Source organism: Nyctereutes procyonoides, unplaced genomic scaffold, assembly GCF_905146905.1.
Source record: "Nyctereutes procyonoides isolate TBG_1078 unplaced genomic scaffold, NYPRO_anot_genome, whole genome shotgun sequence".
Lineage (NCBI taxonomy): Eukaryota > Metazoa > Chordata > Mammalia > Carnivora > Canidae > Nyctereutes > Nyctereutes procyonoides.
In genome coordinates, this window is record NW_026575035.1 from 28626075 (window position 1) to 28652157 (window position 26083).

General features: G+C 41.7%; 1 long non-coding RNA gene across 1 annotated transcript in view; it reads right to left on the reverse strand.

The window, feature by feature from the left end:
* Nucleotides 1–6790: 6790 nt before the first annotated feature.
* Nucleotides 6791–26083, reverse strand: part of LOC129505413 (uncharacterized) — an 86531-nt gene continuing 67238 nt past the window's right edge. The window contains exons 2-3 of the long non-coding RNA XR_008663519.1: nt 9899–10127; nt 6791–7076 (exon numbers count right to left, since the gene is read on the reverse strand). This is a non-coding gene — a long non-coding RNA (uncharacterized LOC129505413). The remainder of the gene's footprint in view (nt 7077–9898; nt 10128–26083) is intronic.

The window sequence follows — 26083 nt, forward strand, 5'->3', positions numbered from 1 at the left end:
AAGAATAAATTTAAAAATATATTTTTTATTTATTTATACCATATATACCATATCCATATATCTGAAAAGATATTGTATTCATTTTTTAAAAGAACTGATATTTTAAAATGTCCATACTACCCAAAGTAATCTAAACAGAACTGGAACAAATAATTCTAAATTGTGTATGGAATCACAAAGACCCCAAAAAGCCAAAGCAATCTTAAGAAAGAGAACCAAAAGTAGAGGTAACATGCTCCATATTTCAAACTATACTACAAAGCTGTAATCATCAAAACTATATGGAACTGGCACAAACGCAGACACATAGATTAATGGAACAGAATGGAGTCCAGAAATAAACCCACACTTATGTGGTCAATTAATCTATGGCCAAAAAAGGCCAGAATATATAATAGAGAAAAGACAATTTCTTCAATTAATGATATTGGAAAAACTGGACAATTACATGCAAAAGAATAAAATAGGACCACTTTCTTACACTATATACCAAGAAAAAAACCAAAAACAAAAATGAAAAACAAAACAAAACATACTCTAAATGGATTAAAGACCTAAAAGTAAGACCTAAAACCATAAAACTCCTAAAAGCTAACTCTTAGATATTCAGTAATATGTTTTTTGATATCTCTCCTCAGGCAAAGGCAACAAAAGCTAAAACATATATATAAACGGAACTACATCCATCTAAAAAACTTTTGCACAACAAAGGAACCTATCAACAAAATGAAAAAGGAACCTACTGAATGGGAAGAGATATTTGCAAATGATATATCTGGAAAGGGATTATCCTCTAAAATATAGGAAGAACTCATAGAGCAGAACATTGAAAAAACAAAAAATTCAATTAAAAAATGAGTAGAGATCTGAATAGACATTTTTCAATAAAGATATACAGATAGCCCCCAGGTACATGGACAGATGCTCAAACATCACTAATCATCAGGGAAATGAAAACCAAAATCACAATGAGGTATTACACTCACACTTGTCAAAACATCTATTATCAAAAAGAGAAGAAATAGCAAGTGTTGGCAAGGATGTAGAGAAAGGAATACTTGTGCACTGTTGATGAAAATGTAAGTTGGTGCAGCCACTATGGAAAACAGTATGAAAATTCTCAAGAAATTAAAGCTAGAACTGTTATATAATAGAGCAATTTCACTTCTGGATCTTTATCCAAAGAAAACAAAAATACGAATTCAAAAAGATATATCGCACCCCTGTGTTCATTGAAGCAATATTTACAATAGCCAATACATGGAAGCAATGTCTGTTCATTGGTAGATGAATGGATAAATTGTGGTACACACACACATGAACAGTGAAATATTAATCAGCCATAAAAAAGAATAAAATCTTTTCATTTGCTACAGTATGGATGGACATAGATGGTATCATGCTGAAATCACTCAGACAGAGACAGAAAAATACCATATGATTTTACTTTTAAGTGGAATCTAAAAAATAAAACAAATGAATGAACAAACACTCTTATATACAGAAAAAAACTGATGATTGCCAGAGAGGGGAGGCATGGGAGATAAGCAAAACAGATGAAGGGAATTCAGAGGTACAAACTTCCAGTTATAAAATAAATAAGTTATGATGATGAAAAGTACAACATAGAGAATATAGTCAATAATATTGTAATAACATTGTGTAGTGACTAATCTTATCATGGTAATCATTTTACAATGTGTATCAATGCCGAATCACTGCATTGTACACCCAAAAGTTTATAATACTGTATGTCAATTTTACTTCAATGATAGATGGATAGATAGATAGATGATAGATAGATAGATGATAGATAGATAGATAGATAGATAGATAGATAGATAGATGATAGATAGACAGACATATGGATAACAAGAACTTCCCAACAAACAAAAACCCAGGCCAGATGGCTTCCCTGGTAAATTCTACCAAACATTTAAAGAATTAATACCAAATCTTTTCAAATTCTTCCAAAATAGAAGAAGGGAAAAAACTTACAAACTCACTTTATGAGCCCACCATTACCCTGTAAAACTAGAGAAGGTCACTACAGGAAAGAAAATTACAGACCACTATTGCTGATAAGCGTAGATGTGAAAATAGCCAACAAAATATTAGCAAACCGATTTACCACATTAAAAGGATCATATGCATGATCAAGTAGGATTTATTTTATGGATGCAAGGATGGTTCAGTCCAATGTACACTAATCAATCAATATGGTAAATCACATAAATATAATAAAGGGTAAAAATTATATGATATCCCTATATGCATAGAAAGCACTTAGCAAAATTCAACATTCTTTCATAACATAATAAAAACCTTCAACAAACTGAGTTAGAGGGAAAGCACTTCAACATAATAGGCAAGTTATTAGAGACCCATAGCTAATGTCATACTCATAGGTGATATATACAGAAAACTATAAAGATGTTACCAAAAAAAGCTATACCTTACAAATGAATTAAGTAGAGTTGCATGATACAGCATTAATATACAAAAGGACAGTTGCATTTTTATACACTAACAATAAACTATCAGAGAAATTAAGAAAATAATCTCACTTATAATTGAATAAAAAAATTTTAAGAATAAATTTAACCAAAGACAGGAAAGAAAACTGAAAACTACTATACTATACTGAAAACTATAAGACACTGATCAAAGAAATTGAAGAAGACACAAATAAATGGAAACATATTCCATACTCATTGACTGGAAGAATTAATATTGTTAAAGTATCTCTAATACCCAAAGCTATCTACAGAATCAGAGAAATCCTTATCAAAACCCCAATGGCATTTTTCACAAACTGGAACAATCCTAAAATATTTATGGAGCCACAGAAGACTCTGAGTAGCCAAAACAATCTTAAGAAATATGAATAAACCTGGAGGTATCATTTTGCCTGATTTCAAAGTATATCACAAACCTATAGTAATCAAAACCATATAGTATTAGCATAAAAACAGACACATAGATCAGTGAAAGAGAATACAGAGTACAGAAATAAGCCCATGAAATCAAGATCAACTAATTTGTAACAACAAAGGCAATAATATACATGGGCAAAGGATAGTCTCTTTAATAATGTTGGGAAAACTGGACAGCCACGTGCAAAACAATGAAACAGGACCCTTATCTCAACCACACACAAAAATCAACTCAAAATGGGTTAAAGACTTGAACATATGACTTGAAACCATAAAAGTAGAAGAAAACAGAGGTAGTAAACTCCTTAACATTGGCCTTGGCGGTGATTTTGAATTTGACATCAAAAGCAAAAGAAACAAAAGCAAAAACAAACAACTGGATATACTTCAAACTAAAAAGCTTCTGCTCAGAAAAGGCAATCTATGGAATGGGAAAAAATATTGAAAACCATATATCTGATAAAGGATTAATATTCAAAATATACAAGACATGCATGCAACTTAATAGGAAGAAAGAAAGAAAGAGAAAGAAAGAAAGAAAGAAAGAAAGAAAGAAAGAAAGAAAGAAAGAAAGAAAGAAAAGAAAGAAAGAAGAAAGAAAGAAAAGAAAAAAGAAAGAAGAAGAAAGAAAGAAAGAAAGAAAGAAAGAAGAAAGAAAGAAAGAAAGAAAGACTAATAACCCAAGTAAAAAAAAATGAGTAAATGCTCTGAATAGACATTTTTCCCAAAAATGGGAATAACATACAAATGGCCAAGAGATACATGAAAAGGTACTAAATATCACTAATCTTTAGAGACATATAAATCAAAACCACAATGAGCTAACACCTCACACATGTCAAAATAGCTAATTGCAAAAAGGCAAGAGATAACAATTCCTGGTAATGATATGAAGAAAAGGGAACCCTCATGCCCTATTGGTGGGAACATAAACTGGTGCATCCACTGTGGAAAACTCTGTGGAGTTTCCTAAAGAAATTAAAAATAGGATGACTCAACAATTTTACTTTTATGTATATATCCAAAGGAAATAAAACTTATATGAATGAGGTATCTGCATTCCCATGATATTTGAAGCATTGTTCACAATAACCATGGTATGGAAACAACATAAATGTCCATGGGTGGATGAATGGATAAAGAAATGTGTCATATATATCTAATCAAATATTATTCAGCCACAAAAAGAAGGAAATTCTGCCATTTGAGGCAACATGGATGGACCTTAAAGGCATATGGTAACTGAAATAAGTCAGAAAAATACAAATATTGCATGGTATCACTTATACATATAATCTAAAAGAGAGAGAGAAAGAAAAAGAAAGAAAAAAGAAAGAAAGAAAGAAAGAAAGAAAGAAAGAAAGAAAGAAAGAAAGAAAGAAAGAAAGAAGAAAGAAAGAAAAAAAGAAAGAAAGAAAAAAGAAAGAAAGAAAAGAAAAGAAAGAAAGAAAAGAAAAGAAAGAAAAAGAAAATACCAAACTCATAGAGAGCAGGAAAGTAAGTGGGGGATATGGAAAATAGGGAAAGGTTGGTAAAAGGGTACAAAGTTTCAGTTATGAGTAAGTTTTGAAGATCTAACGTGTAGCGTGATGACTATAGTTGATAACATTATATTGTATAATTAAAATTTGCTGAGAGTAGAACTTAAACGTTCTCACCAAAAAAAAAAAAAAGAAGAAGAAGAAGAAGAAGAAGGGGGGGGTATAAATATGTCAAGTGATTGATGTTTACTTTATTGAAGTAATTATTAAATCACCATGTTAGTTTTAGTTTTGTCAATTATCCCTCACTAAAGCCAAAAAAAAAGAAGCATTCTTTTATATTTCTTAGGTAAATCCAACTGCACAAGTGATTATAGGAAACTCAACATTTCACCAATCTTCACAAAATAAGTTTGTGTGTTGTTTTTGAAACAAAGTAGAAATAGGACAAGTTTTTATTATTGTGTTTATATGTGTCCTGTGTAATACTTTTTCAGTTGAGGAATATTGGTAGAATCCAAGAACCCAGCTTGTGGTTTATACATTACTCTAACTACAAGAGAGCAGGGATATTTGAGAAAGAGAGTTTTTTTCCTGGCAAAGCTTCTTATTTGTATACGAGGAAGTTACGCATGCTTCAAATATTTAGAATTTAATATTTAATTAAAAGTTACTATCCGAGCAATTCTAGGGACAGAAAATCAAACACATGCAGAAACCCTCCAATAATTATATGTGTATGATCTTAAGTACAAGGTCTTGGTGCTATTCTTATAATTTTTCCTGAACATTCCTTGTGTTTGACCAATGAAAGAAGCAGAAAGAACTCTGGGCACAGAATGGGCTGACTCAGGTCTATCCTGGCCTTACCCCAGGTGTGCATTGGGAGGAAGCATTTGAACTTTTTGGGACTGTTGTCTTTTGGTCAAATAGTTGGGTAGGTGAGCCAAAGTAACATTCTTCTACCTGTAGAACTCTTTCCATGGACAACTGAAGGGTTGGATATCAGAACACTTTTTGTCCTGGCTTTATTCCTCCACTTCCAGTTTGCCCTTGTTAAGGATAAACAATCTTTCCCACGGGAAATACAAGGTTAACAATGATGCAAAAGATAAAAAGTTAAACCTTAGTGGCCTAGAGACCTAAATCCTTATGTCCCCTGAAATTCTGCAATATCCACAAGCCTAGATGATGGCCCCAGAATATCTAAGTAGCTTGCTACCTCTACAGACACATACAATACACCCCTGTCCTGTATGAGTCATACACACTGCGGCAGGCCAGGGGCATGTCTGCATCTTTTGGGAGAATGAGAAGGAAGTCTGAAGGCACAGCCATGAGCACCCCAGCCCTCAGGGCAGAATGGGACGTGTTTACTGCATGGAAAAGCAGGGAAACTAGTTGGTCTTACAGCAAGCTCCACATTCCACACCATATTCAACCAAAATACAGTATGGTAAAACTGATGTAGATAATGACAACCTGGGATGGAAGGAAATGATGAATTATGTCCTGGAAACTTTGCTTAAGAAGGCAGGAAATTAGATAGTATATTTCAAAAAGATTGTCACCAAAAAAGTATTCAAATTTAAATTTTGTTATATAAAGGATCAAAGTCTCCACATACAAAGACATCACTTTCCCAGAAGAGTTTATTTATTATGATTCTGGATAATTGGCATTTTGGGGACCATCTCTCCATTTTTTTATACAATGAGAAATAACTCTGAATAAATTCTAACTATGATTTTTCCATGTACCTCAAAATTTGCTTGTCATTCCTCAGATTTTTCAAAGTGGATGTAGGTGCTATTCCTAAAAAAAATGCTAGTCAACATTTATTGAATATCTACCTTGTGCCTGGACTGTGCTAAACTTTTTATAAGTTTTATAAATTATCTCAGCCCTTGGAACTATACCGTGGTGGAGGTTAGAGGTATTGATATTGCTTCCAGGTGATTCATGAAGAAACTGAGGCTTGTACAGGTTCATTAAGTGATCCAAAACCAAGCAAAGACCATGTCAGGATCCAAAGCCATGTGCATCTGGCTCCAGAGCCAAATATTCAACTGCTAGGAGGAGGTGTGGAAGACAGGAAAGCAAAGCACAGGGCTTACATAACTGATAAAAGAATTGGCTGTGATGAGAAAGGCAAGTTGGCTACATTACTAAATCCCAAGCCATTTTTCCTGGAATGGTATTTAGACATCCATTTAAGGCAGTGTTAACTGTGGTCATCGTAACCTGAGTCTGATTCTAGCAACAGCTTTGAGTCCTTTCAGTAAAGAAAAGCATTTTGCAGAAGAGGAGACTTCTCTTATTGGGTCCTAAAATCAGAAAATAGACAGCAAGAATAAGCACTCCTTCTTAGCCATAATCTGGTTTATTTCACTTCAGATCTCCTGATAAGTCGGGTAGAAAGCCAACGAATGCCCCCGACAAACTAATAGTTTCACCAGGCAGAACCCAGGCCCTAAGTTTCCATGGAAGAAGACTCTGGCAACTCTCTTGGCAGACAGAAGTCACCACATCAATGAGGAATGCTCAAACTCAGCTTGTAGCCCAGAGACATCAGGTTGGAGAAGTCTCAGTCAGTATCCACGCTGGGTGTCTCTCAGAGGTCTTGGTGTCAGGCTTTGGCAAGCTTGGGCATCCACCACTGTGGAAGAGTCCATGACCATTCCCGGGCACGGAGAAAACACAGGAGGAGAGAAAACACAGAAGTCATGGGTGTTTCCAGGAGCATAAACCACTTTCAACAAACCTCTACAAATGACACTCCATAGCAGTCTAGAACTCCCCTACGAATGTGCAGTTCTCAGCCTGAGAAGCTGTTCCTGTAGGAATTTAAGTGTGCTCTCAGCTACTTCTAGGTTTTGTTTGTTTCTGTAAAGGAGGGATAAAAAGGGAAAGAAGGGCGCCTGGGTGGCTCAGTCAGTTAAATGTCTAACTCTTGATTTTTTTTTTTATTTTTTAAAGCTTTTTTTAAAGATTTTTATTTATTTATTCATGGGACACACACACACAGAGAGAGAGAGAGAGAGAGAGAGAGAGGCAGAGACACAGACAGAGGGAGAAGCAGGCTCCATGCAGGGAGCCGGACGTGGGACTCAATCCCCAGCCTACAGGATCAGGCCCTGGGCCAAAGGCAGCGCTAAACCACGGAGCCAGCCGGGCTGCCCCCTAACTCTTGATTTTGGCTCAGGTCATAATTTCAGGGTCACAAGATCAAGCTTGGCATCAGGGTCTGTGCTAGGTGTAGAACCTGCTTAAATTCTCTCTTTCTCTCTCTCCCTTTCATGCTCCCCCTAAATCCCCCTTCCCACTCTCTATCTCTCTCACACACAAATAAAAAAGAAGACAGGAAAGGAGTTAAAGCAGAAGCATTGCATGGCCTCTATTCTTTAGTTCCTCATCCCATGAAACTCATTATTTCACTGCTAAACTAATGATGATCCAGCCAGGAAAAAGTCCCGGGGATGCATCAGAGGGAGCCCACAGCACCCTCGGGAGGCCACCCAGACCCAGCTCCTCCATCTGTCTCTAAGGCATGTGCAGAGACAGCCTGGCCACTAACATTTATGGGATTTGCTCAGACTGAATGGCCTGAGCAACACCACTGGAGTTAAATGGAGGTAAAGGCAGAAGCGAATTGGATATCTTTTGCAGTTTCAGCACCCTCAGGCAACACCGGAGCCAAGGATGCCCAAGCACCGTCTAGGAGCCAAAGGCCTTGCCTGGAACTCTATGCCAGAGCCACTAGCATTGAATTGTTCACAAAGAAGAAGGGATGGCTTTTCATCACTACTGGCTTAAGGTAGGTGAGATCTGAGTGGTGACAAGAGCGCCCAGTGCCCAGACTTCTTGTGCAGTACTGTTCCTGCTGACCCCATACTGCATTCAGTGTGGGGTTTCCTTCTGCAGCATATCAGTAGTACTTTGATGTCTGGGGTTGCATGAGTGTTTGGACAATAGTCAATCATTTTCCCCTTGACTGGTATCTTTCTGATGTTGGGTAACCCACATTGATATAGCCTCAGAATCTTCTCCACCCTAAGTGGAGCCAAGTCCAGAAAAGTATCCTTCTTAGAAGAAATGTCTGAGTGTTTAGCACTAGTGTCCTAGCACGTAGGATGTCATCCCTTCTCGCTAAATATTTATTAATATTTATCCTTATAATCAAATAGTAATCTTCCCTACTGACAGAATAATTTTGAGCTGACCTAACAAATTCTCAGTAACTGTGCTAGTTAAAGAGAGAATGAGCCTGTTTTTCACCAATCCAGAAAGAAAAACATTGGAATATTGGATAGACTAATATTTTGATTCAGTATTTTTTAAGAAGTTCTAATGTTGATAATATTTTAGGTGTCTGAAAAGAGAAACTAGTGTACTGGTAGAGAAATACTTCTCTTCTCCACAAATGATCAACAAAAAACTGGCTTACTTTGCTATGGAGAAAATCAATCCGTTAATTCCGTTGGTCTCCCTCACCTTCCATTTAGTGAAGAATATAGAGTCTGTAACACCCCAGCCAGGATAGGGATCAGATAAACACAGAGAGAGAGTTATGGATCCAGCCTCAAGGTGCTCAAGCTAGAGGGAGAGCTGGCAAAATAACTCTTAGATTTCCTTCCATTTAAAATTCCATGGTTTGGCAATTAATGATGCTGATAAGAAACATGGCTGTCTCAATACCTGACATTCCTCCAGCAGTAACATCAGGTTGCTGTGCCTCATTTCTTTCTGTCCCTCCTTTAGCCTGAATCTGTTGTGAGTTTTCTAGTAAAAGATAACTGAGGTCCCCAAGGGAATATCTAGCTATAACCAGGATTGCCTGCCCCCTTAAATCTCTGTAAGACTGATTGGTGTCTAACCCTGTGTTTTGTGCATGGCTGATCACCTCAGTAGGATTTTAGAGAATCCCTCCCCAGACACTGGCTACTTATATTCTCCTGCCCTCTGGCTCCAGTAGTTGTGAACTATTTGGTTACCACCTTACTGTGGGGCTCTGTCTTTTTCTTAATTAGTGCCTGTCAGACAAAAACCAAAGACCTGGATATCCAGATGAGCAGAGGAAGTCCTATTGCATGAGGGTCAACACTGTGAAGCTCTGCTTTGGAAAGTCCTTTTTTTAAAAAGCCTATTTATCTGGAGACAGAGAGCCAGAGAGAGAGCAGGGGGTGGGTGGACAAAGGAAAAAGCAGACTCCCCGCTGAGCAAGGAGTCAGACTCAGGGCTCCAGGATCATCATCAGAGCCAAAGGCAGACACTTAACCTACTGAGCCACTTCGGCACGCTTGCCTTGGAGAGTACTGTCCACCAAGTACACCCTGGTTACCGCCCCATGCATTCATCAACCCTTCTCCGTTTGCCCTCTGGCAAATCTTTCTCATGCCCAGGAGTGAAAAGCGGTTTGGTTATCTCATGCCACCTTTGCTCAACAACTATTCTTTCATCAAATATTTAGTGAGTACTTACTCTGGGAGGGCCCTGCTTCGTGTTCTGAGGTTCCAGCTGGAACCGTGTGCTCACCCCTCGTGGCGCTTTGTCTTCCAGTAGTGGGGGACGAGCAGCAAACAAGCAGACAGTACATCAGATGGCCATAGAGGCAGAACAGGGAAGTGAAACAGGAGGCTCCTATGGGTTGCCAGGACTGAGGGTGCTATTTTGTTTCAGGTGATCCTGGAAGGCTGTGCTGATAAGAGATCTGAGCAGAGACCAATAGAATTAACGAATTAATTTTCTCCATAGCAAAGGAAGCCGGCTTTTTGTCCTTTATGGAAGGAATAGCATGTGTAAAACACTGGGACAGGAATAGGGGCGAGAGGAGACGACAGTGTGGTTGGGCAGAAGCAAGGAAGAATGTGATAGGAGATGAGGTCAAAAAGGCCAGGTCATGCAAATCGTACAGGTCGGGCGAAGACTTCAGCTGTGCTCAGTGTTGACAGCTGGCCACTCCAAGTGACTTAATCTAATTTCTGCTTTAAGAGCCTACTCTGGATACGTGCAGAAAAGAGCCCAAGGGAGTTATGGAGGAGGTGGAGACCAGGCCGGCAGCCTCCCGGGGCCCAGTGAGAGACAAGGATGGCTTAGTGAGAAGGCACTGGTTTCTGGATGTATCTTGAATATGTGACCAACTGGATGTGTGGCGTGAGAGGAAGAGATGAGTCAAACATGACTTCAGCATCGGGCAGCCACAGCCTCACCCTCCTCCCCCAGGAGGCTTATCAAGGTAGCGGTACAAACAAGGACAGTTGTCTCTGTAGGAGGAGTTTGGAGAGGAACAGCTCCTGTAACCAGTGTCCCACCCACTGTATATCCATGGGCTCCTTTCTCCTCTCCCTGAGGAGGCAGAGGGGGTTGGACCGTCCTCTGGCAGGAAGACAGGCAAAGGGAACTTTTCCTAGAATTGTGAGTAACAGAACGCTGCTAAAAATGAGGCTTGACTTTATAGGGCACATACTGGAAATGAAGGCTATTAATAGGCTCCTGCAGGATGGCTGCCACACTGAAAAAGGCCACGCAAGGCAGCGTTCACAGGAGGTGAGAAAGCCCCAGGGCTCCTAAGCAAGGCAGGGAAAGAAAACCATTTCATAGAGGTGCCTTAAACGCAAAAAAGATTAGCAATCATTTCCCGTCACCCCTGCGGATGGCCAAACAAAGCTGAGAGCTAGTATGTGACTTTTTTTTAGATGTGTGTGTTTTTTTTTTTAAGATTTTATTTATTTATCCAGGAGAGACACAGAAAGAGAGAGAGGCAGAGACACAGGCAGAGGGAGAAGCAGGCTCCGTGCAGGGTCCCCGATGTGGGACTCGATTCCGGGACTCCAGGATCACGCCCTGGACTGAAGGCAGGTGCTAAACAGCTGAGCCACCCAGGGATTCCCCTAGTGTGTGACTATTTGACCTAAACAGAGAACTGAAAGCTAAACAAGCAGCCAAGAAAAAAGAATCCACTGTGGTTTATCAGAGATGGTGAAAAGTGATTAATTTTTAAAGGACCAACTGGACACATAGCCTTGAATCTTAAATCTAATACAATTGTTCCTTTAAATTAGTAACTGGTAAGCAGTCAACCTCACCCTAATAAGGAGGTTATGACCCAGACTCACCAGGCTCAAATCCTGGACAAGGAGCAAAGATGCTGAGTTGGATGCTATCTGGTCCAATTCTGTCTTTACACAAAAAAAAATAACATAATGGGTGCTTTGGCTCCCTTCAACAACATTTGCTGACACCTGGTATGTGCAAGGCACTGGATGAGCCATTCTCACACGGGGCTGCATCTGTGAACCCAATGTGCTATTGGGAAATGAGAAAATCATGCAGCAGGAATGAGAGTGGTTGAAAAGCAGCCCATCTGTCAAGTAGCAAAATGAAAACAAAACAAAACAAAAACAAAAACAAAAACAAAAGTGAATGAATTCTCATTGTGTGCCATTTTTCCTAGCCAGGGCCCTAGAGAACTATAGATAATGAAACCACCACGGTATAGTAAAAGAGAGCACAACTTTGTAGTCTTACAGATCTTATTTTGAATTCAAATATACGTGCTCCTGACTGACCTTTGAGAAACTGACCTAATGCTTTTTTGAGCCTCCGTTTCCTCATCAGTGATATGGGCATAAATTACTTATGCCACAGAGTTGTGGGAATCGAAGGGGATAACACTCAAAGGGACTGGCTCCAGTGCATTGCTGCAAATGTTAGTTTGCCTTCCTGGTTGCTAATGGGAGAGGAAAACAAAGAAGTTAAAACGAGAGAACTTACATAGCCTGGGAATCCAGAAGGAAACCATTGCAGTAGGCATATTTTCCAAATTGTGTCACTGGACACTGAGCATACACTGAGTATATAGTTGCAAGAAATGGTGCCCTACTTCTCTGGGCCCTACCAGAATGCCTTCTGTGCCAGTGCAGTATTGCAGTAACTCTGTTCAGAATTTGTCCAGTTTGCAAATGAAAGTAAATTGCCTTGCTTTTTTTCCGTAATCTCGTAGATTTTTCAAATTTTCTTCAGAAATTTAGAGGACCCCTGAGTTAGCCAGACTGCATTCTTTGGATGCCAAGACTCAGGAAATCCCACGAGGTGGTTTTTCTCCTTTGATTTCACCCGTGTGTCACAAAACTAGCAACCCCTCAACTAGAAACAGAGTCTGTGACTAAATCAACACTTTTTTTTTTTTTAACCTCTTGGAAGAGATTTGGGAGGAATCTAAGTATCATTGTAAAATCCACAAAATCCTCAAACCCACTGAGCGAGCAACAGATGAGGGAAATTGTTCCACATCCTGTCAAGAGGAAACGAACAGGACTGGGAGGAAGAATGTGCTGCATGGTGCGATTCCTGATGCTGAACATCTGCCACAGTTTTGTGTGGAGCTACCATCTCAGGCAGACAGCGAGGACCCTGCGTTCAGGAGCCTCCAAGTGCAAACTGGAGCTGTGCCCCTTGGCGGCTGTGGGAACACGGACAGGAAGCAAGGGACCCTGGAAGAGACAGTGTAGGAGTACATCCTGTGGGGATAGATAAAAAGTAACGGCCAGGCTGTGGGAAACTCTTCCGAGCAAACATGTGAGCTCAAGAATTTCCAGAGCCAAAGATCTGACTTCAGTTATTTGTTGTATCTATTTGTTTTCCAAGAGATTCTGCATAATTCTGACAAAGCAAAAGAAGGTACAAATCTAAAACACGTATGATTGTGTTGTTTAAGCTTTTGCTCCCAGAGCATTCACGTGATACTGGCGCAGGAGTGCCAGCCTGAATTCAGATTTTGTCTCTAGGGACAGGGGGCCGCAGGCAGTGGCAAGAGGTGTACGTGAGGCCTCTGGTCAGCAGGCACTCCCTCAGGTCCAGGGGGCGCCTTTCCGACTGCATCAGCTACTCTGGGCCAGTGAAGAGGAGTTCTCTCAGAGTCACATAACCAGGAAGCAATTTATCATGATCAGGCTCCTTATCAGAGTCTGACATTCTTCTGAATTTCCAAGAAAACTGCTCCATAATTTTTACCAAGACTTATAATTCATCCATCTAATCTTGCACACTAGGATTTTAAGCAATAAAGTACATGTTGGGTAAAATTGTGTTTCCAGCACCTTTTAGAGGCAGAGACTTATTTTTTGATCCTTTTAAGATACTGGCTGAATGGATTTGCTCAGACACACCTTTTCAGCTGCTGTGAAACAGAATTAATTGAGTAAGGGGCTCCTGTACCTTTGCAGAAGCATCTTGCCCTCAGCAGGTGCACTGTCCAGCCCCCCACATGGGCCACACCGGCCACAGTCCCCGTGGTCAGCACTTCCCCTGAGTGTCTCCTCAATGCCCCTTTGGAACCTGTATCCAGCGTGTCAGGTCTCACTTTCAAACATGTGTCCTGTTACCTCAAAGTCTGCTTTACAGAGTGCTGGGCTCCGTGTTGCAACACAGTGACTTCTCATGTGTGCAAACTTCCACGGAGTGTGGAAAACACTCCACTGCATTGAGTTGAGTTAAACTGATTCCCTGTTTTCCACCTTGTCTTTCCCATCAAGCAGCCCTCCACCTCATGACCTTCTCCCTGAGGTCGCCTCTGTATCCAGCTCCTCAGGAGACCAACTGTCCGGGAGCCCTCCCACAAGGCCACAGCTGTGTCTCCAGTTCAGGCCCTGCCTCAGAGGCAGCACACTCAGTATGCTCTCTATTAATATAAGTTTTACTCCCATCTGATCTAAGTATTAAAATCGTTTTTATTTTTCCTTAAAGAAATGTTCCCTTCCTTTCACCTCTTCATTGTACCCTTCTCTCCAAGCCTTCTTTTCAGTGCCTTCACGCCCTGGAAGGACAAGATAGGGCCAGTCATGCCGGAAGATGCCCCCACGTGGACGGACCCACAAGCCAGCCCTTCGCCAGGGCACCAGGGCCCCTTTCAGTGTGGTCTTTCTCTCCACTCATCTCCAGAAAGTGCAGCCAGAATGTCTGTCCTGGCTCTGCTGCATCCGGCTCTTTGCTGTGTGTTTACAGATTTGCCTTCCACTGTGGGCTGTCGCAGGCTGCAGCAGTCCACCTGACAAGTCACCTCTCCCTTGGGTTTCACTGTGAACGTGGATATACACCTGCATGATGGTAAAGGAAAAGGGACAGAGCAGGAAGATGTTCCCACAAACACAAAGAATCACAAAGAAGAAGAATTAAAAATACCCCAGGAGTCAGGCTGAACATCTCGCAAAGCATCTCTGAGTTCCCAAAGCTGATGGAAATATTCTGAAGGTATTAATAGAATGCAGATGTTAAAGAATGCCACTTAGAATTCTGCTGAACAAATGACCCTATTGGGAGGTCGTTTCCAGTCTCCAGGGACATTCCACAGAGGGCCCAGCTGATTGTCTCATATTGAAACAACATGTCCAAGACACATTCCAGCTAGAAGAAAGCGGAACAGGGCTACTCTGACCAAACATAAATCATAAGGCAAAAGGGCAACTTCACTGCCTCGGTTCTCTGTCCCTCCTTCCCTGATTCACCCTCCCACCCCCTCACACCCCCTCCCACCCCCCAAGGAAAACAGAGAGTTGAGTAAGAGCCTGCCAAGCCAAGCGGACTCAGGCGCCAGCCAGCCGTCGGCCCAGCGCGGCACAGATGGCGGCCGTTTGGGAAGCTCACAGCTTTCCACGCTGTGGACCTGATGTTTTTACTTCACTGCAATTTGTTTCTGATCTTCAGTCAAATCCTTACAACGCCGGGATCCCCTAGAGAGTTTATACTTTGACCTTATGACAATTAACGCCAGAGGCCTAGGAACAAATAGATAAGAGAGAAATTCTATTGTTGAGAGGTGGACGGTCGGAGGACGAGGTGGGCTTTATTGCTAAAGTAAATGTGTCATTTGTGAAATTATTTCCCATCCAATAAAAAGAGCACAGTGCCTTTAAAGACACAAGTTGCCAAAATGGAAAGAAAGTCTTCTTTCAAAAACTGCCAGACCTGGCGATCCTCAGTTACTCTGTGTTCAAAAAAGGACACAAATTAGCTGAAGGTGGGGGCTGAAGTTCTTCCATGGGGCTGAACTGGCAGCTAGACAGGGCCTTTCATAGCTCGGTTTGGCTCTGGAGATGTGGGCAAGCCAGGGAGGGTCCCTCTCCAACCCCTACCTGTCCCCACCCCTCAGGGGCAGACCCCAAGCTCTAGGCCAGGAGCTGCGGTCAGATTCCAGATTCCAGATGCCCCGACCACCAGGGTTGCTGGCAGGTAGCCGGAGGACACCAAGCCGAGCAAGAGCAGTGTTTGTTCTCACCTACTGGATGAGACATGGGGTCTCAGGGAAAGAGGAGGACACAGTCAGTGGTTGAATACCACCACCTGACAGGCCACGAGACAGTAGGATCAGGGGCACCGAAGACTCTCCTTTCCTCCCAGCCTCACTGAACAAAGGTGCATGTGTCCCTGAGGATTTGCCCAGAGATACGAATTTAAGAACAAATGCGTACAAGAAGTGTTCGGTCGATACCCAGCCTGGAAACAGGGGCTTCACAGTAGAGCCACCCAAACTAGGAGCCCCTCAGAGCTCAAGACAGGGCGCAGGGCAGGGCCTCCTGTCTCTTCACCCTCATTTAAGCTCCCTCCTCCCTGCCCCATGTACAGGCAACACAGAGGAGGTAACCAGAGAGAAGGGCTCCCAGATGGGGCACTTGCTTAATTCAAATCTTGGCCTCCTTTCAGCTCTCTTAATCTTCCTTCCAAAGACAGTCCCTGTTTGGGGCTCAGTCCAAATCTGAAGTAAATGGCCAGAGTGACATCAGCATGCACTGATGGAGAGCGGCTGATGTTTGGTGTGCAGGAAGTTTGCTGGGAGAACCAGCCTATCTCTCATGGAGACTTCCATGGTGGAGGGTCCCAGAGAACTGTGGGCTATTCATTATAAATCACCCCATCCCAGAAGAAAATAGCCCAGAGCATGACAGATATAAAATGGTTCTCACCCACACAGAAACATATTAGCAAACACAGAGGAACAAGACCAGCTAAAGAGGCTAGTTTTCAAAAAAAAAAAAAGGATTCCAAGTGGAAAAGAAATAGCCAGAATTATTTTTTCCCCTGAGAAGCTATCAGAAAGCAAGATTATTATTACCCAAAGCAGCTGAATGTTTGGGCTTCCTCAGAAAATAAAACATTCCTTGGATAGAGGATGCCTACTGACTCTCTCCCACTGCGGGTCCTGCTTTGAAGTGCCAACAGGGGCTGGGGTCTGTCCATGGTTCCCTCCCAGGTAAGTGGAGAGGAGAGGCTCTGCACAGTCCTCAGGGAGGAGAGGGTATTAAATGAGCTGAGGAGAGAAACCTATGCAAGTTTGGGGGTCAAGGCAAGGTAGGCAGTGGAAACATAATCTAGGCTGAGATCTGAAGGAATTATCCAGGTGAAAAGGAACAGGAACAGTAGTTTTATTTTTATTTTTCTAAGATTTTATTTATTTATTCATGAAAGACAAAGAGAGAGAGAGAGGCAGAGGTTGAAGCAGGATCCCAGGAAGGAGCCCTGATATGGGACTTGATCCCAGATTCCGGGATCACTCCCTGAGCTGAAGGCAGACACTCAACCACTGAGGCACTACTCAGTAGTCCTGAAGACTACTGTCCTCGGGAACAGTAGTTTTAGACAAAGGGAACCACCAATCGTTTTGGGGGGCTTGTTATGGAGGCAGGGGTAAGTAGAGGATGCTGTGGAGGTAGGTCTGCAGAAGCAAGCAGTAACCAGACCACAAACTGTTAACCTAGACAGTAAAACCATGCTAAGATGTGGACTTTTTTTTCAATTTTTTTTATAATAGTAAAATACATACAACATAAAATTTACCATTTTAACCATGTTAAGTGTACAGTGTATTAAATACATTCATATTGTTGCATTTCTAGGAGTCTTTTCATCTCACAAAACTGAAATTCAGTCCCCATTAAATAACATCACCCACTCCCCCTCCCCCCAACCCTGGCAACTAGTAGTCTACTTTCTTTCTCTGTGATGTCAACTACTTAAGTGCCTCACATAAGTAGAATCATATGGTATAGGATTCTTTGTCTGGCTTATTTACTTTACATAGGGTCCTCAAGTTTCATCCATGTTGTAAAATATGCCCTTCCCTTTTCAGGGCTGAATAATATTCCACTGTATGTATATGCCACATTTTGATTATCCATTCATCTGTCTATGGACACTTGAGTTGCTTCAGTGTTTTAGCTATCATGAATATGCTGCTATAAACGTGGATGTACAGATATCTCCTCTGTACTCTGTTTCCAATTCTCTGGGGTGTATACCCAGAAGTGGAATTGCTGGGCCATAGGGTAATTCTGTCTTTGACTTTTTGAGGAACCTCCATACTTCTTCCACAGCAGCTGCATCATTTTACATTCTCACCAATAGTACACAAGGGTTCCAATTTCTCCACACCCTCGCCAGCACCTGTTATAAGGATTAGACTTCTCAAGAGAAAAACCTTGGAGGATTTTTTTTTAATATCCTATGCAGAGGGTTGAGTTAATCATATGCCTCAGTTCTTGGCACATTATTATCATTAGCCCATGTAATTATTAAATTTCCCTGTTTCCCATCCCCCACCCTTTCCCTTCCCCTTCAAAGGCATTGCCTTTACAAAGTCTCTGAATTTGAATGTGTTCTTAAAAAATGTCTTTTTATGCACATGGATTCCCTATTCCTGTAAATGGATGGTGTAATTTACCTCATTAAATATTTGGGTTTTTTTTTAACCAAGTACTATGTTTTTCAGGTAGTCCATATTGTGGTGCATGCAGGGTCCCATTGCTTCTAACCAGAACACATGTTCTATGGCCCACTGCACATTGGTTCCAGTTTGCCCCAAACCCCTGTTCTTCACACCACACTCCTGTGAACATCTGCAGACCCCTCACCACAAGAACCTACCTGGGAATTTCCAGAGTTATTGCTGGTCACAGAGTGGTCCCACAATTGATTTGCTTGAGGGGGGCCAGTTCTGTCCAATGGCTATCACATTTGCATGCCCACCAACAGGGCATGAGGGCTCCCACAAGGAGGAAGCTGTGGTGAGAAACCATGCTTGCAAATCAGATTAGAATTCAAACTTCAGTGTCTAAAGAGTGGAGTCATGGGGGGATGTTAGCAAACTCCTTAAACAAAGCAAATAACCCCACCTTTTATATTCTGAATAATTCTTAGGCAGTGCCTTTCTGTCATTCTCTTGTTCCAGACAGTGCTGGTAATTGGGCTTGACCACAAAAGGTCAACCTCAGAGATGAAGTTCTCTGTCCCATGCTCCCTACACCCTTCACTAACACTTGGAAGCTCATCCAGCTTTTTAAAAATGTATGTCAAAAGCAATTTGCTAATAAGAAACCATGGAAGAACCAAGGATCGGGGGATTTCAGTCACACTCATGTGAAAACTGTTATTATAACCTGTACTCATATAAGTGGTTGCCTGCCTAAAGCTGTAGGATGGGTGGAGAACTAAAGAGGATGAAGAGTGGAGTCAGTGAAGAGAATGTGGGAGAGAACTGGAAGGGGTAAGTAGATGCTAAAGTCAGAGCCATTATAAAACAGAAGGTCAGAGGGTAATCATCCGTGAGCTCCCCCTCCATCACCAACATCATAAAAAAGGTCTTTGCAGTGAAAAGGACATGGTCACCAGGGAGCTGCCCAAGAAAGTGGGACTGTTATGAGCCATAATGCATAAGGATTAAAAATAAATAGATTATATGTACCCTAGAAATCAAAATTCTGTATTCTTTATGTATGCATCTGGCTCTCTGAACCTGTTTCTTGCTCTATACAATGATGATAATAAAAAAAGTTTCTGTTTCTCCTTGGTGTTCTGAAGGTTCATTCATACTTTGTGCCAGGCACTGCTCTAAGTATAAGGAGGTGCAGCAAATGAGCAAGTCAGACATGGTCTCTATCATCAGGAATCTTACACCCTAGTAAGGAGAGATAGGGATAAATATATTTTATTCCCCCACCACCACCCCAAACCACAGGTATGGTAATCCAGGTGTTAGCTGGGAAGTCCCAGCTCCTCGAGAGCTAAGTAGTATTATATTCTACCTCTCCTCTCAAGACTGTGGGGAAAAAAAAAAAAAAAACAGTGATCTTCCCAAATCATCTGCAAACAAGTTTCCAAGGAATTTACTTCCCAAGATGATCTCTGTCTCCTATCTGCTGCCTATTTTGAATTCTTGTTCTATACATATATTACAGCAGCCAGATCTTTCCTTGCTTCTAATGGAACAAGCACCATTGGGCTTCCCAGTGACCCCCAGTGCTGGGCTCAGTGGATGGTGGTTCTGTCTTCCTCTCCCTTCGACCTCCAGAAAGCTTTGACACTCATGACCACACCTTCCTTCTTCAAATGAGCTGTTCTCTTGGCTTCGTGTCCCTCTTCCCTCTCTGCCGCTCCCTTGGAAGTTCACCCACCTCCCCCTGCACGTTAAATGTGGAATCTTTTCAAGGATTTGCCCTAGGACCACTTTTTCCTCACTCAATACCAACGGTCAGCAAACTTTTTCTATTAAGGGTCAAAGAGTTAATATTATAGGCTTTGTGGGATATAGGATCTTTTGTTGCAACTGCCCAGCTCTGCCAGTGTAACACAAAAACAGCCATAGATGATATTTAAGTGAACAAGCACTACCATTCCCCAATAAAATTTTATTTACAGAAGCAGGTGGCCATCTGGTTTACCCCATGGCCAGCATTTGGCAACCTCCATACTCTACTCTCTGTTAAGTGAACAGATCCATTATCAAGTCTTCAACTGCTATCCAAACATATGGTTTTCACCCGGGTTTCTCCTCTGACTTCCAGACCCATTCTTGCCCTATTGGATAAACAAAATGCACCCCGGTCCACCAAACCTACGTGGATGTCACAGCTTCCTGACTGTCAAATCATCCTCTTCTGTCGTCTTCTCAGAAACACACCCAACCAGTCAGACAATCCAGACACCTAGGAGCCATTCTGGACTCTGCCTGAACCCTCAAATTTAAGTCCAGAATGAAGTATGCTGATTTTACTTGTTAAGAATTACTAGAGTTTTACGCTTTCTTCCACCCACAGTGTTCCCTTTGTCCATATTCCTGCCACCTTTGCTGGGACAGCCACACCAGCCTCCCACTTGGGGTACCCACATCCACTGCTCCCCTCTCCAACCCACTGTCTACAGCTCAATCAACAGGATGCTTCTAAGACGTAGCTGTGCACATACTTCCCTGCACATGACACTGTCCGTCATGCTTAAAATAGCCCTGAGCCTAGCCAATAGCCTGGCAGTGTCCACCTCCTTTCCTTGCCAGCTGCACCTCAGTCCCTATTTCCCTCTATCTACCTAAAATTCTCTTTTCTCCCCCTTCCCTTATCTAATTTCTTCCCATTATCCAACGCATTTTAGTTGAATATTTATTTTTTTTTGATTGGGGTTGGCAAACTACCACTCATAGCCTGAGTCTATCCACCATCCATCTTTGTAATTAAAGTGTTATTGGACACACTCATGCTGTGCAACAGCAGGTCTGGGCAGTTATGCCAGACCACATGGCCTGCAAAGCCTCAACTATTTACTCCCAGGTCCTTTACAGAAAAAGTGTGAAACACTGGTTTTGCTTATTTGATAAGTCTATCTTCTACACTGGACAGCAGCCCCACGAGGATAGAGATTGTGTTTGCTTTTCTTCACTACAATACCTTCGTGCTCCACACACCAGGCCTGACACTCGGCAGAAACTTGGTCAGTACTGGTTGAACAAATTAATAAATGATCAGATATGCTGTGCTGTCTGGGCCCACTTTTCATAGTAAGGAATTTTCTAGTCATGATTCTGGGAGTTAAGAGGATAATCTTCCTTTCTTCTTTACTAATTGCATGCACTCCAGGGCAATAATAGTTGAGGCCCGTTGATGACTCTTCCTTCTTCTAAGAGGGAGTAGGCATAAGAATAACTAGTCTGATTAGAGGGAGCCTCTTCCCCCAAGTATGGGCAAAGCAGTCATGCACAAACCAAAAATTATTCTCGCAGAACAGGCCCTCATCCACACATGCATCCTCACAGCCTGCACAACACAGAGATCCTGGCATGAAGGCAAAGTCATTGGAAGAAGCTCACTCACAACTGCTGGGTGCAAAGTCTCTTCTTTTCGACGCACCAGCATTTCCAAATATGTGTGTTATGGAAATGATTATGAGGGAAAGGGGGTTCCCTGTTCAAATGTGATTGGGAAAGCCCTGGTAGAGATTCTGGAAGAAAGAAAGAAACTTGTTCAACATTTCTGAAATGTATTTGAGCTAGGGAAATACCTAGAAACCCTCTAAACAGACTTGGAGAACACACATTTTGAATAATCTGACTGTCTGCCATTTATCGCAATGTTAGAGCCAGTCAGGCATCCCTCAATTGTCTGCACGATGCCTACCATACGCCTGCCATTGCTGACCTGAAGTTAAGAGGGTGTGGGGAGTGGGCGGGGGGTGGGGCAGTGTCTCAGGCCTTCCTTCCTCTAAAATGCTTTCAGCAACTAAATCTCCTCCCTACTCCACTCTGTCTCAGAGTAAATGATTTCCACTGCTCTAAGAGAAAACCAATCTCATTGCCTGAGCAAAGGAATTCACTCGAATTGAAATGATGGAGAGAATTCTCATGAATGATTTGTGAGTTTGAAAGATGAGCATATACACATATTCATGTGTCAGCTGGGTGTCAAAATACAACTCACTCTAGGTTACGCCCTTGTGAGCCCCCATTCATACTCTATGTTCATAAATAGTGATCAGAAAAGCAGCGACCTTCTGAGATACTGTCAATGGTCTCATGTGTAGAACCAGAGCCACCACCTACATGTGATATACTGTATTGCTTTCTCAGTGACAAGCATCTCATTTATCTTTATATCACTCCCACAGCCTTGCTTAGTGTTCAAAAAATGCTCATTGAATGAAATTTAAAGCCTTTCCATTTTAATCTTACAGTTTTTGCCAATAAATATTTCCTGGTCACCTGCTACATGCAATAAACACCATTCACAGCCAAGCCACGAGCTCCCAGTCTACATGGGAGATAGGCAGAGCTATGATAATAAGATAAGGCACACCATGATAAATATGTCGTCATGATGAATGTCAACAATGAGTTTCCAGAGAATTGGGGAGAGGCTTACAGAATAGACTCAGCCTTTGGAGTACCTCGTAAGGGCAGCACACCCCAGAACCAGGCTGGAGGATCTGGACATGCCATCATAGAGGCTGTGGGGGCTGTGTGAGCCCAGGGCCGCAGGGTGGCAGGCAAGAGGGGCTGTCTGGGTTGTGGATTGTAGGGGTTCTGGTGTGCCAGCCTGAGATGTCTGCACTTTTTCCTATGGGTAACGGAACCCATGGAAGATTTTTAAGATTTTGCTTCCAAATTGATTAAATCTATGTTAAACACGAAACTTTAGTGTGGAGGAAAGATTATATGGCAGAAATCCTCTTCTTTACTTGAAAAGGCACTGAAATGAAGCTATAGTGTCCCTAAACTAATCTGGGGAGTACCCTATTAGGCATCCCCCTAAAATACAGGTACAGTCCACCATCTAGCAAGTGACACACATGGTATGCAGGAGGGAAACATCTCTGAGATTCTCCAACCTGCTTTCAATGGGACAACCCAGATAGCCAAGGACCAAAAGGAACCCGCTCTTTCAGAGCTTCTGGTTTCCTCCTCCATCAGGCATGGGAGAACACATGGTTATGGTGAAGCCTGGGGAGGGAGCAACTGCGCCCTAAGGCTGCAGGAGGACGCCGGTGCCAGGCGGCAATGTCCGCCAGTGTGGCCAGAGACAGGGCCTTGCAGGATGCTGGACAATACTGGGAAGGAAAAGGAGGGAATCCTCGACCTTGAGCTGGAGCCGGCCATAGACCACTGAACCCTGGGTGTCTCGACTAGTCTCAAGAAGAAAAAAATTCTTGGAAGCTGACGAGGCAGCAAGTGAAAACAAAAGATTCTATCTGGTAGGAAATAGGACAAAATGGAGAGAAATTTGTTTTGTTTAGGGAGATAAAATAAGCAACAAACCACTGAACTCAGGTCAGCAAAGCACTGCAGCCTTCCCCCAGAAGAGACCACAGACGACAAAGGAAGTGTATTGGAGGCATTTATAAAAAGAAGCTATTTTGAGGAAAATTGTCTTAAATCTAATATGGCTTCTTTCTGCATAGAAGGCAGCATCCATGTGAACAGATTAATGAAATCCAATGTGTTGAAAAATATCCAAGGAAACACTGGGTCATATAAACCCAAAATCAGGCCTGTGGCAGGGAGCTCTTTAGTCTCTGCACAGATCCCTGCCTAAAGGAGGAGACTACTGAACAATGCACACTGGCCATCTTCCCTAAGTGGATTTCCTCACTGAGTCAGTGCAATTACCAAGTTTTTGTTTGGCTTTGTGTGTGCAGACCCAGCTCTGGAGGCCAAAACCACCAATCAGAGTAACCTCAACTAGAAAAGCAGTGGGCTCAGAAGACTTCAATCATCCCCTACTCAGCCTTGGGTCAGCCCAATGGCTGTAGGGACATTGTGTCTGAAAAAATGAAATATTTTGGGCCAGTAGTATTTTCCATATGCTTTGGAGCCACTCTTCATACAAAAGCATTTTTGCTAGCAATAGTTCACTGAATGCCTCTTAAATGCACTTATCATTACCAGGGGAACTTAGGAATATAACCACTAAAAGAGCTTTTGTGCTCCTCTGCCTGGTTTATTTCCGGGTAGTTTCAGAAGTGGAGTGGCCTCCTCATTGGAGAAATTCTTTTCTATTTTATCTCACTTGACTTTCTCCTATAGGATGGCCAGAAGGGCTTTCCCAACAGGGCCATTGCATCAGAAAATACTTAGAAACTGAAAACCTCATTATTTGTTTCCTTGGAAGATTATGTTTTCCAAATACATAGCCGTCTTCATTCCATAATATCAGCCACTTAGATTATGAAGCCCAGTACAGCATGCATCATTGGGCTGGTCTTATATGGGTAGACTAATGACGCTATCACATTGGCAAGTGATTTAGAGGATCAGTGCAGTTATTCAGAGCAATCCTGGCAAAAGACACAGGTATTGGGACAAAGAGTCATCTGAGACTCATAGTGATAGGTCATTCATGGTAAGAGAGCTGAAGGGCTCCCCTGCCACTAATTTGCTGTGAATGGGACCAGGAAATTTATAGATGATAGATGATAGATAGATAGATAGATAGATAGATAGATAGATAATATAGATAATAGACAGATAATATTATACATATATATGTATGTGTGTATATACATATAAATATACCAGCTCTATAGAGATATAATTCACACACCATACAATTCATCCATTTAGCATGCACAATTCAATGATTTTTAGTATATTCATAGAGTTGCACAACCAGAACCACAATCAATTTTAGAATATTTTTGTCACCCTAAAAGAAAACTCCAACCCATTAACAGCCACTCCCTATTTAGAACCCACCACTCCAGCCTAATCCACCTTTTATCTTTATGGATTCCAGGCAAATTTTCAATATGCCTGAGCCTCAGTTTTCTATAAAAAGAGAGAAACTAGGATACGTGGATTCTATAGAAGTTTTCAAAAGCCTCTATCTCTTTAAGATACCTAGGACTCATAATTATGTAATGAACAATTTTTCATGGGATCTTGCAAATAGGAGCCATGACCTAGGTTCTGGCTTGGGTTGTTCTTCCTTTAGGTAAGAGTGTAAAATTTACCTGAGATGTCAAGAGTCCATTGCAACCCATTTCCTTGGTGCTCATAGGCTGCACTCTGTCACACACTCCCCTTTGGAGAAAAGAGGCATGGAGCCTCAACACAAATCACAGACCATACACAGCAACAGGAGATCTTACTAAGATCCCTTACTAAGATGAAAACACTAGTCGCATTCTCAAGAGAAATTATAGACTTTCAAAGAGATACTCCAGCATCTGTTCTGGGCCACTTAGTCTCCACCCCCTTCCAGCCTCAGGAGAGGTGCCAAATGGATGGAGCAGATTCAGAGGAGATTTCATTAAATTATCCATTTTAAAATAAACTATTCAATGGCATTTTGCACATTCACAGTGCGGCACAACTACCAACTCTATCAATTCCAAAACATTTTTATCACTACAAAGTAAAACCTCCTACCTATTTAGCGCTTTATCCCCATCTACCCCTGAAAACCACCATATTGAATTCTGTTTCTATGGATTTATCTATTCTACATATTTTGTATTAAATGAAATTATACAATATATGACCTGTTGTATCTGAGTTCTTTCAAATAGTATAATTTTTAAAGTTAATCTACATTATAGCACATACAAGCACTTCACTCCTTTTTTATAGTTGAATAATATTCCATTGTGGGTATACCACTTTTGTCTATCCACCCATCCACTGATGGGCAGTAGATCTGTTTCCATCTTTTGGCTAATGTGTATAGTGCTACTATGCATGTGTGTGTTCACCCTCTTGTTTGACTAACTGTTTTTACTTCTTTTGGGTATATTTTTAGGAATGGAATTTTGGGGTCATATGATAATTTTAAATTTAACTTTTTTTTTATGTACTTATGATAGTCACAGAGAGAGAGATAGAGGCAGAGACACAGGCAGAGGGAGAAGCAGGCTCCA